The sequence below is a fragment of the Elephas maximus genome, chromosome 7, assembly GCF_024166365.1.
Source record: "Elephas maximus indicus isolate mEleMax1 chromosome 7, mEleMax1 primary haplotype, whole genome shotgun sequence".
NCBI classification, from domain to species: domain Eukaryota; kingdom Metazoa; phylum Chordata; class Mammalia; order Proboscidea; family Elephantidae; genus Elephas; species Elephas maximus.
This window is the reverse complement of record NC_064825.1, coordinates 132,012,661-132,027,398: the sequence shown is the minus strand read 5'-3', so window position 1 is coordinate 132,027,398 and position 14,738 is coordinate 132,012,661.

Genomic DNA, 14,738 nt, shown 5'->3' with positions numbered 1-14,738 from the left:
TTGTTGCAGCCACTGTGTCAATCCATCTTGCTGAGGGCCTTACTCTTTTTTGCTGACTCTCTACATTACTAAGCATGATGTCCTCCTCCAGCAACTGATCCCTCCTGGCAACATATCCAAAGTACACAAGTCAAAGTCTTGCCATTCTCGCTTTCAAGGAGCAATCTGGTGCACTTCTTCCAAGACAGACATTCGTTCTACTGGCAGTCCATAGTATAGTCAATATTCTTCACCAACATCATAATTCAAAGGCATCAGTTCTTCTTCAGTCTTCCTTGTTCATAGTCCAGCTTTCCCATGCACATGAGGTAACTGAAAATATCATTCAATGACTACCACCAAGCCCTAGGCAAACACTAATCTACTTTCCGTGTGTGTGGATTTCCTTGTTCTGAACATTTCATATAAGTGGAACTACATAATGTGTAGCCTTTTGTGACCAGCTTCTTTCACTTCACACAGTGTTTTCAAGGTTCAACCAGGTTGTAGCATGGGCCAGAACCTCACTGCTTTTCATGGCTGAATAGTATTTCATTGTATAGGGTGGACCATATTTTGTTTATCCATTCATCAGTTGATGGACGTTTGGGTTGTTTCTACCTTTTGGCTATTATGTATAATGCTGCTATAAACATTCGTGTACGGATTTTTGTGTGGACTTATGTTTTATTTCTCTTGGGTGTATACCTAGGAGTGGAATTACCCTGGAGCCCTGGTGGTTCGGTGGTTAAGAGCTTGACTACTAAACAAAGGGTCAGCAGTTTGAATCCACCAGCCGCTCCTGGAAAACCCTGTGGAGCAGTTCTACTCTGTCCTGTAGGATCACTATGAGTTGGAATGGACTCGAAGAAAAGGGTTTTGGTTTTTATGGTAACTCTAATCATTGAAGAAACTGCCAGAATGTTTTTCAAAGAAGCTGCACCGTTTTACATTCCCATCCAGTTTAAATTTTTTTTTCTTTTTTTATAATATTTATTGTGCTTTAAAGCTTACAAATCAAGTCAGTCTCTCACACAAAAACCCATATACACCTTGCTACACACTCCCAATTACTCTCCCCCTAATGAGACAGCCTGCTGTCTCCCTCCACTCTCTCTTTTCCTGTCCTTTTCACCAGCACTCCACTACCTCCCTTGTGGCCCAGGAGCAGAAGAGGTCCCCAGCTGGCCAGGGCCTCACAGAGAGGACAGGGCAGCAGTGATATTTTCACAGAGAGGAGCAGCAGAGCCAGCCCAGGACCAAGCACTTGAGCAGGGGACATGTCTCCACCAAGGGGCCACCTGGAAACCTCCCAGACACCCATATTGCCTAAGGGGACAATTCAGCTGGGCAGCTTCCCTGGGTGCCTGCAAGGCCAGCCTTGGACTTAACTCCATTTCTATCTCTGAAATGATGGCATGTGACCCATCTCTGAGAGCCTCAGGTCCTCCCCCAGGTACCCCAACCCTCACCTCACCCATGCATATACCCTTCCTCTGCCACCTGCTCTTCATGGTCTCTCGGCTAACTCCCACCCATTTCACAGACTTGGGTTGGTTGTCACCTCTCCCAGGAAGCCTTCTCTGACTCCCAAGGTCAGACTGGGTGCTTCCTCTGGGCTCCTCTTCCACCCATGTTCTATATAGCACACCCACCACCCACCTTCCATCCAGCACACCCAGCACCCCACCTGCCATACAGCACACCCACCACCTACCTTCTGTACAGTGTACCCACAGTGGATTTGAGTAGGCCAATGGTCATGAAGATGGTACAGGACCAGGCAGCATTTTATTCTGTTGTGCATGGGGGTGCCATGAGTTGGAGCCAACTTGATGGCAGCTAACAACAACAATAGTGTACAGTTTTACAGCAGAACCACGTTCCCAGATCACGGAGCCGGTCAGTTGAGGAAGGAGAGCATCTTCAGGTAAGTGGACAGGAGATAAGACACAAGCTGCCAAGTTGGATCCTGATGGGCCATTTAGAGGCTTCATGTCCTTGTCTACAATGTTGAGATAATGATGCCTATTCCCAGTGGGGTTCTTGTAAAGATACCATGAATAAACGTCCAAAAAAATCCCCCAGCACAGAAATCGGCTCTTGTTCCTGCCTCTACTGCACTCGGCCATCTGTGGGGACTCCACGTAGGGCCGGGTCATGGGTGTGAGTTAGAGTCGTTTGTTTCTACTCTAACCCAGGGGATTCCACCTGCCTTCAAGGTCAGGTTCTGAGCTCCCATACGTTTGGGGGCTCTCTTGACACGGGCAAAGATGCTGTTGGATGCCGTCACATTGATTCCAACTCACAGCAACTCCATGTGACAGAATAGAACTCTCCACAGTGTTTCCTAGGCTGTGATCTTTATGGGAGCAGATTGACAGATCTTTCTCCCACAGAGCTGCTGCGTGAGTTTGAACTTCCGACCTTTTGGTTAACAGCCAAGCAAAGATAGCAGACTTGAAGTTGGACCCTGCCTTTTCCAGGTCATGTTGAACCACCTGCCAGCTTCCAGGCAGGTGGGCAGTGACTCTCCACTCGGTGAGTCATTCATTCTGCCAACCCTTCATCACAGAGCCTGGCGCCAACAAGGACAGACACAAATGCACTTCCTAGGAGAGCAGGATGAATATGCCTATAGTATTCTATGATTACGTTTCTCATTTCCAGCAAGCATAAAGAGCATACTAAATGTCTTCATTATCTAGTGCTTCTGTAACAGAAATACCACAAGTGGGTGGCTTTAAGAAGCAGAGATTTATTTTCTCACAATTTAGGAGGCTAGAAATCAGAATTCAGGGTGCCGGCTCTAGGGGAAGGCTTTCTCTTCTGTCGGCTCTGGAGGAAGTTCCTTGGCTCTTTGAGCTTCTGCTCCTGGGTGATCTTTGTGTGGCTTGGCATCTCTCTTCCATCATCTCTGCTTCTTTTCCTTGCCTGTTTGATCTCTTATATCTAAAAGGAGATTGACTTAAGATACACCCTACACTAATCCTGTCTTATTAACATAACAAAGAAAGCCCTTTCCCAAACGGGATTATAACCACAGGTACAGAGATTAGGATTTACAACACGTATTTTGGGGGGACACAATCCAATCTATATCATTTCACCCTTTGTCCCCCAAAGTTCATGTCCTTGCAACATGCAAAACACATTTACCCCATTGCATCATACCAAAAGTCTTAAACCCACCCCAAGTCCAAAATCTCATCCCCTGAGTCATCTAAATCAAATATGGATGAGTCTTTAGGAGTATTCCATCCTGGGGCAAAATCCCTCTCCGTCTGTGAAGCTGTGAAATCTAGAGTATAAGGTATCCATTTCTGAAGTGCAACGGTGGACCAGATGCAAGGTAGACATTTCCATTAAAAATAGGAGAATTTAGAAGGACAGAAGGGGTAACAGGCACCAAACAAGTCCAAAACCCAGAAGAAAAATGTACTTGAGCTCTCAAGGCTTGAAAATAAACCTCTGCTCTGGGACCATCTGGGCACGGGCCCTGCCCTGCAGACTCTGGGTGTTGGCCACTTTTGGGTGCAGACCCCTTGGCCCTGGGCATCAGGTCCACCTTCCAGGCCCACTGGGATGGCAACTCTGCTCCCTCAGCTTTGGGCGGCCCCATGCTCCTAGTCCATCTGAGTGGCAACCACACCCCCTTGGACCCGGCAGGCCCCATTCTTCTGCACCGTGGGCATGGCAGCCTTGCCCCCTCAGCTTTGGGCACCAGTCCCAGGCCCCCAGGACACCTTAAAGGCAACCCCACTCTCGGTACCAAATTCTGTCTTAACTGTGTGGTGCTGCTTTAACAGAGACACCACAAGTGAGCGGCTTTAACAAATAAAAATTTATTTTCTCACAGTTTAGAAGGCTAGAAGCCCAAATTCAGGGCACTGGCTCTAGAGGAAGGCTTTCTGTCTCTGTCTGCTCTGGGGGAAGGTCCTTGGCTCTCTGAGCTTCTGCTCCTGGGTGATCTTCATGTGGCTTGGCATCTCTCTTCCCCCATCTCTGCTTCTTTTGCTTCCTTGTTTAATCTCTTTTATATCTCAAAAGAGACTGACTCAAGACACACGCTCACTAATCCTGTCTCATTAACATAACAAAGAAAACCCATTCCCAAGTGGGATTTTAACCTTAGGCACAGAGGTTACAATTTATAACACACATTTTTGGGGGACACAGTTCAAGCCATAACCCTAAATAACTGTAGAATTGCAAATTTGATGACCACGGCTTTATGACCTGAACAAATAGAAACAACGACTCCGTTATGGGTTGAAAATTGTAATAATGTTGGTTGAGTATACATTTTGCTTCTTCTAAAAATAAATCCCCTACACACGCACACACACGCACATGTATACACACACACGCACACACCCATATGCATACACACAGGTGCACACCCATATGCACACACCCATATGCACACACCCATATGCACACACACACGTGCACTGGCAATCGCTTCTCTCCTGGACCGTGTGTATGTCCTTTGCTTTCAGCTTGTGCCTCAGTTTTCTCCCAGGAAAAGTCTCAAGCGCAGAGGAAAGAGAAACTCCTAAGCTGACCTTCCTCCAGAAAGCAGCGCCTGTGCCCTCAATTCAAGAAAGTGCGTCAAACCGAAGTTGGGCATCTTCCCCGGCAGGTCTGGTTCTAAAACGTGGTGCTCAAAATCCAGTACCTCCTGTGGCTGGTGCATACTAACTGTTTCTCTGAAGGACGCTTTCGGAGGCCAAGTGCAGGGCCGAGGCAGGGGGGCTGCTGCAGCGCTGACTGAGGCCAGCAAGCCAGCTCCTTCCATTCCAGAGAACAAGAAGCGTCCAGCCCAAGCTCCTGCCCGCGTGCTGACCAGAGACCCCTGGGGAGGCCCCCGTGCCCTGACACAATAGTAGCACCTGTTAGGCCATGTACCCCTGGGGGAGCCCCCGGCCCGTGCTGGAGACCAGGCGCCTGGCATGCGGCCCCCATTGTCCGCCTCGCTCCCTCCCTGGGGCTCCCCCTCAGAGTGACAAGGCAGCCCCAGAGGTCACTTCAGTGCCCCCCAGGGGCTCCCGGGCATCTGTCTTGGGCGGGTGCTGGGCAGCCGGAGAGGGGCTGGCCCACGCCTATTGTTTGAGGCCTAACAGCCCCACCCGCAGGAGAGGAACCCATTGTCCCAGGGCAATCTGCCACCCTCCACCCTGCCCATATTTTCCAGGGATGGGGGGGCCACACCGTCCATAGGCAGGAGCCCTCATCCAGTACCCAATAACCGACCCCATGTTTCCTGGGTGTGGGGCTGTCCCTGGTTCCTCTAATGCTCCATTCGTGTTTAAACTTGGAAAACCAGAACCCCAGTTTCCTGAGCCATCCACGGTTCCTGCTGGCAATGTTCCAGTTTCTGAGCGGCTTTTAATAATCTAAATATATGTGTGAACAGAGACACGGCCAAGACGCACCCACCTAGTCCCACGTGACGTAACGGGCACCCTGCTTGCCCCTTCCCGCCTCCCGTCTCTCCTGGGGGAGCCGCCGCCCACAGCCCTGCCGGGGTGGAAGGCCCTGTGATGGAAACGGCAGATGCTTCCCCCTTGTAAATCATGAAAATTCCATTGCCACCAAAAAAAAAAAAAAATCCCTTCGCTCTTTCACGAATGTTGCTAACAAGGAGATTAGCCAATCAAGCATATAATTTAGCTTCCATAATCCTCAAGTGATACCAACCGAGATGATCCTGGGCCAAGGCTTGAGGCTTTTGGACACAGGCTGAGTCTGGTGTTTCAGACCCGTTCGAAAGTCTGGCAGTGAGAAAAAACAAGGCGAGTTATTTCTACTCAAACCCAGGTGGCCCCGCTGCCTGCACCATCACCCATACGAGGTACAAAGCACCAAGACAAAAGAGACAAAGCATCTGAACCTAGGTGTGTGTTTTCCTTCAACTCCTGCTTGGGTGTATCTTAATTAAACACAGCAAGTGGAGAAACAAAAGTTGGTTGATGGAATGCAGAACGTGTGGGAGGTTTTAGGGCACAGGAGGATGCGAACTGAACAGATCTTTGAAAGGGACTGAAAGGCAACTGTTCACCTGGAGGCTTCCCATCCTGCTTCCAGGTACAGCCCCTAACAAGAAAGTGCCCTCAGCAACGTCCTCAAAGGCTGGGCCAGAATTCCTCCTCTCCTCCCAGAACAGCACAGGGCCTGCTCAGAGCGAGTGCTGCGTTGTTGTTGGTTAGAAGAAGGGATGGGAAAATGGAGGGGTGGAGGGATACAGGGATGGAAAAGTGGAGAGATGGAGGGTGGAAGGATACAGGGATGGAAAGGTGGAGAGATGGAAGGTGGAGGATACAGGGATGGAAAGGTGGAGAGATGGAGGAAAGAGATAGGTAGGGAAGGGTGGAAAGATGGGGAGACGCAGGGATGGAGGGATGGAGAGAAGAAGGGTTGGAGAGTAAAAAGGATGGAAAAACAGAGGGAGAGAGAAAGAGAGGGATGAAAGATGGAGGAAGGGAGGGAGGAAAAGACGAAGGGAGGGAGAGAGGGAAGGAGGGAGAGAGATGGGCAGGTGGAGAGGTGCAGGAAGCACGGAGGGAGGGAGGGAGGAAATAATGAAAAGATGCAGTAATGGAAAGAAGAGGATATATAGGAATGAAGAAATGGAGGGCTGGGGAGATGGAGAGTTGGAGAGTTGAAGGGATGGAAGGACAGAGGGAGGGAGGGAGAGAGGGAGGAAGCAAGCATGCCAACATCATAGATTGCTGTCTTGTGGCCCCCCTTCAAGGAGCATGAAAAGATAAGGCCATGCCATCAAGACCACAGCTGCAGGAAAGACCCACCACGGTCCACTGGCCACGGTACAACCCATCTTCCTACCCAGGAGACTCCCCTGCAACCAGACTGCACCTGGCACGCATGCACACACCGTCTAGGCTGACTCTCTGGTTGCCTGTTCACAAACACCCCTCTCTCCTTGCTAACAGAATGCCAGTATTGCCCAGGTATTGGTTACTCTGTGCTTCCAGCCCCTTGCCAGCCTGGAAGTGAAGCCTAACCAATCTTTAGTCTACTGTGTAAGCCCTTCTTGTTGCCAATGATTGATCCTGACCTGGGCATGGGACACAGTCCTGGTCAGCGAGAAATAGGGAAGGCTGCAGGGATAGGCGGTGGTCCTGGTAGGGCTTTTCTCACTTACGATGGAAAACGCCATGGGAGGTGCCCCTTCCTCGTTTGGGGCATTGCCATGTAGGGCCATGATGCTGGCAGAGACTGCTGCCATCTTGCAACCAGCCAAGTCAACCAGACCCCTAACATCGCATAGCCCTTGAGTTAGCCAAGCCTGGGGCCATCTACCTCCAGGCTTCTTGTTGACTCCTCTCTGGTCTGGTCAGCTGTTACTTGCTGCCAAAAGCACTCTCAATGACTCGTGCTCTCACATCACCCGCTGAAGACAGCACTAGTTATCGTCCCCATTGTAAGGAGGAAGCTGAGATTGGGGGAGGCTACCCTCAGAGAGATTGCTTGACACAGTGGCTGCAACAATGGGCTCAAGCATAACAACAATTGTGAGGATGGCACAGGACAGGGCAGTGTTTTGTTCAGTTGTACGTAGGGTTGCCGTGAGTTGGAACTGACTCAGTAGCACCTAACAGCAACCTAACAGCCACCACCACCCGTCTGTCAGTGTGTCGTACTGTGATGGCTTGTGTGTTTTGATGATGCTGGAAGCTATGCCACTGGTGTTTCAAAATACCAGCAGGGTTACCCACGGCGGACAGTTTTCAGCGGAGCTTCCTGAGTAAGAAGAAAGGCTGGTGGTCTACTGCCAAAAATTAGCCAGCAAAAACCCTGTGGATCACAGTAGAACACTGTATGATAGAGAGCTGAAGATGAGCCCCTAGGTTGGCAGGCGTCAGAATACGCAGTGGCCAAAACAATGGACCTGAGCACACCAGTGATGGTGAAGACGGCGAAGGGCGGAGCAACGTTTCATCTGTTATACGCGGGTTCGCCCAGCACATGTGAAGAGCTCGAATGTCCAGGCGGCTGTTGCTGCTGTTACTGCTACTCTGCAGCTAGAACCTGGGGCTGTGCAGGGGGACGAACAAGAGACCATGTGGCCCCCCCACCCACCCTTCCCCCTTCAGCCAGAGAAGTTCATCTGTTTTGTATTGGGGCTCTCCGTGTGATTTGGTATGAAAGGAGAGATCTGATGTTCAATGAAGTTTGAAAACCTTGGTCCCCAAGGCCTCTCCCCCACCAGCCCGGGTCCCCCGCCATCACTCACCTCTGGCCGGAAACAGGCCCTGACGTTCTGCAGGCGCAGGAATCAAAGCGCCTCTGTGAACCACTTGTTTGCCAACCCCTCGGAGGACCTGGGAGGTCCTGGGCAGTGGAGAGGACAGGGGGTATAATTGGTCCTCCCCCAGGCCCAACATCAGCTCTGGAGAAGGGGCCACTCCAGGAGGGTCCAATTTCCCAGCCCAGAAGGGCACGCATTTAATTAAGATCCATAAAAACATAGCCGGCCGAGCGTGAGAGCTATTTCATCTTTCATAGGCAACACGGGCATGTGTCTCACCTGGAAAAAGTGGTTTATGCAGAAGGAATTTCCCAAATGGGTTCCATATGCCTCCTTTCCCCCCAAGTGGGGAAGCAGGGGCAGGGGGCTGGGACGTGTGCCCCCTTCCCTAGACACACAGCCTCAGCCCGCACTGGGTCGGCTGCTGCTGTTTAAACAGAACACGTCACGTCACGTGATACACAAGGGCTTCCAAAGATTGTTTCCTCCCGGGGAAATGGCACCCGGAGCCAGCTCTGGTCCAGGTAAGCCACAGAGACCCCCTGTGAAGTGAACTGTTGAACCCTCCCAGGGCGCTGACCCGGAGCAGCTCCTCACCCTGGCGCGCTTGCCGATAACTCCATGGCAGACCAAGGCCATGAGCACACACCACAGATTCTGTGATCCAGAGTCGGGAGCCGCCCAGGGGTGTCTGGCTGCAGCCCCCATGCACACTTCATGGAAGGCTCCACCGAGGCCCAGAGAGGCACGTTAGCATGCAGTTCGCCGGGATCACAAATCTCTTGTTGTTGAGCGTTGTCAAGTTGATTCCAATTCCTAGAGACCCCACGTGACAGAGGAGAACTGCCCCATAGGATTTCCTAGGCTGCAATCTTCTTGGAAGCAGATTGCCCAGCCTTTCTCCTGAGGAGCCATCGGGTGGGTTGGAACTGCCGACCTTTCAGGATGCAGCTGAGCACTTAACCATTGCACCACCAGGGATCCTTATCCCAAATCTAGCCAGTCACAAAATGTTGGCATGGACGCAGGGTCCCGGCTGAGCAACCACTGCAGCCAGAGGGTCATAGTGGGGAGGGGTGAAGGGGCCGTCCTTCACACTGTCCCACGTGACCTGGCTCACTCCCGTGGCATCCAAATGTTGCCTCCTCCAGGAAGCCCTCTGGGCTCCTCACCCACCAAGTGGCTGTCTAGTTCCTGCCTCTGCAGCATTACTTTACGTACTTACTATTTCTCAGTTTCCTTGTTCCCTGGCTGCTTTCCTGAGTAAGTCCCAGGAAAGCAGGGTCCACAGTTGTTGGGCTCACTGCTGTCTCCTGGCCTGGGACAGACCTTGGCACGTGACAAGTGCTCACCTCATCCTCCTCCTCCTCCCCCTCTTCCACCTCCTCCACCTCTACCTCCTCCTCCACCTCTTCCTCCTCCCCCTCCTCCTTATCTTCCTCCTCATCATCCTCCTCCTCCTCCTCCACTACTCCTCCCCCTCCCCCTCCTCCTCCTCCCCTCTTCCTCCTCCTCCAACTCCTTCCTCTACTTCTCCTCCCCCTCCCCTCTCCTCCTCCTCCCCCCTCCTCCCCCTCCTCCCCCTCCCCCCTCCTCCTCTTCCTGTCCTCCTCCTCCTCTTCCTGTCCTCCTCCTCCTCCCTGTCCTCCTCCTCCTCCCTGTCCTCATCCTCCTCCCCTCCTCCTCATCCTCCTCCCCCTCCCCTCTCCTCCTCCTCCCTGTCCTCCTCCTCCTCCCTGTCCTCATCCTCCTCCTCATCCTCATCCTCCTCATCCTCCTCCTCCTCCTCATCCTCCTCCTCCTCGTCATCCTCCTCCTCATCATCATCTTCCTCCTCCACCTCCTCCTCCTCCTCCTCCTCATCCTCCTCCTCATCATCCTCCTCCTCCTCCTCCTCATCCTCCTCCTCCTCCTCCTCCTCCTCCTCCTCAACCTCCTCCTCCTGGGTCTACTACTGCCCCACTTCACAGGTGAGGACACTGAGGCCTAGGGGTCAAGGGACTGACCCAGAGCCACACGGCTCACCACGGGCTCCCGAGCGGCTGCTCTGGGCAGCCTGGGCCGCCCTTGTGTCCTCTCGGTCCACCCGGCAAAGCAGCTGCAGCCATAGGTTCACAGGGGAGGAAACGGGCTGCAAGCAAGGCCCGCTCACCACAGCCACATGGGGGGGCGGGCTCCCCATCCTGGGACTGATACTGACCACACACCAGAGGAGGAGGCCCCGGCCCCCAGGCCACCGGGGTCTCCGCCAGAAGCAGAGCTTGCTGACACCTGGGCCCACAGCTCAGGGCCCGGCCCGCCGAGCAGCTGCCCGAGCCAGCCTCCAGGCCGCCGCAACCCCTTCTGGTCCCAGTCCCTCTCACAGGCGCCGAGCCCTGCCCCCCCCCCCCCCCAGTCGGCGGCGGCCTGACTCTGACCCGGCCTGTCTGAGTCTCCTCGCGCCCTGTACAGAAATTCCACAGGTGGGTGGCTTTGAAGACCAGAAATGTATTTTCTCACAGTTTAAGAGGCTGGAAGTCCGAATGCAGGGCACGGACTCTCAGGGAAGGCTCTCTGTCGGCCGGTTCTGGGGGAAAGCCCTTGTCTCTTTCCCCTTCTGTAGCCCCGGCATTCCTGGGTCCCTGGCCATCACCGTGTGGCAACTGTCTCCCCCATTTGTGCTTCCTGTCTCTGTGTCTATGCTGCCCCGTATAACTCAGAACTGATGAGGTTCAGGACACCCTACACCTAGGTGGCCTCGCTAACACAACAGAAAATCCTATTCCCAAAAGGGATCACATCCACAGGTACAGGAGCTAGGGTTCCAACACATAGTTTGGGGGACAATTCAATCCATGACACCAAATGATGTGGACTTGGGCTCTAGAAGAGAAGACCTACCTGTTGGTAAACATGCGGGACGCCTGGGAGAGGGTCCCCCACAACCACCACCCACTCCTCCACTTGCCCCTCCACCCCACTGTTCACCAGAGAATACCCATGTTCCCGGAACCCCGGAATCATCCCGCAGGACCCAAATCTTGGGGAAATGCTGATGAAACACCTGAAGGAGCTGGAACTCCGCCATTGGGGGGCGCTGTCAGAGGGAAACGCGGTGTGCCCTTCCGCAGGGGAAGAAGGCCCTCTGTGGACATCCAGATCCTGAACCCAACTGAACTGAACTCTCCCTACCTTGGTGGAGCCTCAGTTTCCCCATCTGTACAAGGCAGCCGGGCTCCACAACCGCACAGCTCCCTCACACACACACACTGAGATTTGGTGCTCTTAGATTTGTTGGGCTCTCAGGAGGCCCCAGGACCCCCTGCCAGTGTCTGGAATGGTGGGGCGAAGAGGCCAGTGGAGGAGTGGGTGGTGGTCGTGGGGCCTCCTTCCTAGTTGTCCTGCAAGTGTCTGGAACGGAACCACATGTGGAAGAAGCTGTGCGGGTGGTTTCGACATCAGGCCTGCTCAGTGCGTTTCTTCAGTATTCCCAGGCAGACTGCCAGCTTCTCCTCCAATTAAACGCCCCATTTGGCTGGCTGGTGAGCCCCTGGGCTGGAAGAGAGGGGTGTGTGCTACTGCCACTGTCTGGATGTAATTTGGGGGCGGGAGATTCCGTGAGCCGGGGGAGGGGATGCGTCTGAGAAGTGATCACCAGCAGAGGCATGCCCCACCAGGCCCGCCGGAAGGAGGAGAATTCCCAGTCCCGGCCCCTGGCACAGGGCTCACACCAAGGACACACTCACCGGGGCCTGTGCACTGGGGGGGAAGGGCAGGAGGGCCAGCGACCACGCCACCACTGGGGGCCCAAGGGGAGTGTGGATGCCCCTGCTCCAAATCACCTCTCCCAGGACAAGCAGGGGACTTGGAGCTATGGCTGGCCTTGGGCAAAGTGGTCAACTACAATTCAGGAATGGTAACCATAGTATTAAAAATAGTACTGGGTGGGGCAAACGGCTAAGCACTCAACTACTAGCCAAAAGGTTGGCAGTTTGAACCCACCCAGAGGCACCTTGGAAGCCAGGTCTGGCGGTCTGCTTCTGAAAGGTCACAGCCGTTGGAAACCCTATGGCGTGCAGTTCTACTCTTGATGTTCATGGGGTCCCCATGAGTTGGAGTCAACCCTACAACAACTGGGTTAATCATAGTATAACAACCAGAACCTATAACACTCTGGAGAACTGTGTGCAGAGCTCTGGCTAAATGTTTTACATATCTGCATAACAGCCTCACGGACAGCCCAGCAAGGAGGCGCTGTCATGCAGGTGGGGAAACTGAGGTTCAGAGGAATTTAATAAGCTGACCACAGTCACACAGCTGGCAGCAAAGGGAGGCTGGATCCGAACCCTGGAAATCTGACACCAGAGGCTGTGCCTTTAAACACTGAGGCCTAGCTGGCTGAGGTGACAAGAGGAATTTAGAAGCAGCCGTCTAGAAGATTCTAGAAATGCCCTCCAGGCACACCAGCAAGGAAGGCTGTGCAGACACACACACGCAAGTGTTTGTGGACGTTCGCGTACACCCGTATATGCTACAAAGAGCCGTTAGAGGCAAAAAAAAAAAAAAAAGTAATGAAATGCCTGTGAGCAAAACCAGGTGCCCAGAAAGGAAGTGGAGGAAAGATGAAAGGTAGGGGCTCCCTGGGAAGCCTTCACGGGGTGAGGGGCCCCTGACAGCTCCCATTTGTGGAGGGAGGGAGGCTGGAGCTGCCAGAACGTGGAGCCACGTGGCTGAGGGGACACGTCCAGTTAGGGCTAGTGACCTAGTGGCGGCTATCTCGGCCTGCAATCTGATCACCAGATGGGCCCTGTCCCGCTTCCTAAAGCTCAGGAAACCCATCTGAAAGGCAAGCAAACGGCCACCGCAGCCTCCTACCCATCTGCTGCAATATAAGGACAGTGCTGTCTCCACACCGCCCTAAGATCGACCCTGGGTATTTACAGCCGGGAGTCTGTTATCAGCTGTGCGATCAAAGGCTTGGACGGGCCACTGACACTGCTGGCTATTTAAACACGCTGTCCTTTGAGACACGTCAGCTCTTTAATTCAAGATGACAGCAACACTATGTCGTGTCAAGCCCAAGGAGATCGTTTCCTGTTTTGCAGTGGACTTGTGCCTGATTTCAAGGCAAATTAAATATGACTTGGAAGTGTCACCCCCTCTCATGGTCAGGCCAAGGACACCACAGGCCCCACGTTCAACCAAGATCTCCCGTCCCAGGTGGTCCCGTGGATAAGAAGCTGCAGGGACCACCGACTGGCACCAGGGAGACAGCACAACGCTGGGAAAATGAACGCCTGTTTTCCCCCAATTTGGCACTAGAGTGCTGTGTGGCATTGGCTGAGTCGCTTCACCGCTCTGTTTCTCAGTTTCTTTTGGCTGCCTAAGCAGCTCTTCCATGCTATGATTTCAAGTTTAAGCTATTTAACCTGGCCTTCCAAACCCCTGCCAACACTCCAGTCTCCCCTTCTCACCCACCCCACGTGAAAGTCAATGATGACGGCAATAATGACAAAAACAATGACAATGAAGAGAAAGATGATGATGGAAATTATGCTTCCTCAGCTCCCATCTTCTCTCTGTCCTCCCCACTTGGCTTTCCTCTGAGGCCAAGGCTGCGTTGGAAAGGCTCTTGTCCAGGACTCCAGTTGTCCCCAGGCATCTCACCGGACTGCGAAGCATCTCCACTCAGGAGCACTTGGTACCACTGGCTGCTTTCTCTCCATGAAACCTTCTCCACGAGGCTCTATCTGGTGCCTCTTCTCTCCACGTGCCCCCTCAGCAACGTGAACATCTATATGCTGGTGACCACCCCCCCCCAATTCTATCTCCAACCTGGATGCTCCCCAGAGCACAATCATGTGCATCTGTCTTGTGGTAGCAATGGTGCTGGACCTCATCTAACTTCAGGGAGAATAAGAATCAACACCAGCCCAAAGTGGATCCCTGTGAGGCAGGGGTCAGACATAACCTCCACTCTCCAAGCATTCTACCAATCCTGGCACCAGCCGTCCCTCCCACAGCACTCTCCACTTCTCTGCTGGGTTTGATAATTCATTACAGTGGCCACACAGAACTCACAGACCATACTCACTTATGGGGTTTATTGGGGAAGTAACATGGGATCAGGATTAACATGGACATAACAGAACAGGATCAATGTCAGGAAACACACACACGCAAGGTCTGCAGGCTCCCGAAAAGTGGAGAGCACATCCCTCCCTTCTTTAGTGAAGAACAACTCTCTCAGCAGGTCATTCAGTCTCCTCTCGGCCCCCTCAGGACAAGCTCCTCTTGGCACCTGCCCTCCTTGGGCAAGCGTTACAGCTCTCTTAGCTTGGCCGAGAAGTGTCTAAGGCACCCCACTCCACCGGCAAGCCTCCTGACCAAAAGCACTCAGCTCTCTTGCTCCATAGGTCGGCAAGCCCCACTGTAGCTGTCTTGCTCCTTGGGCCGGGAGGCCTGCCACACCACCTTGTGCCAGTCTCCTGGCCCTGCTGCCACG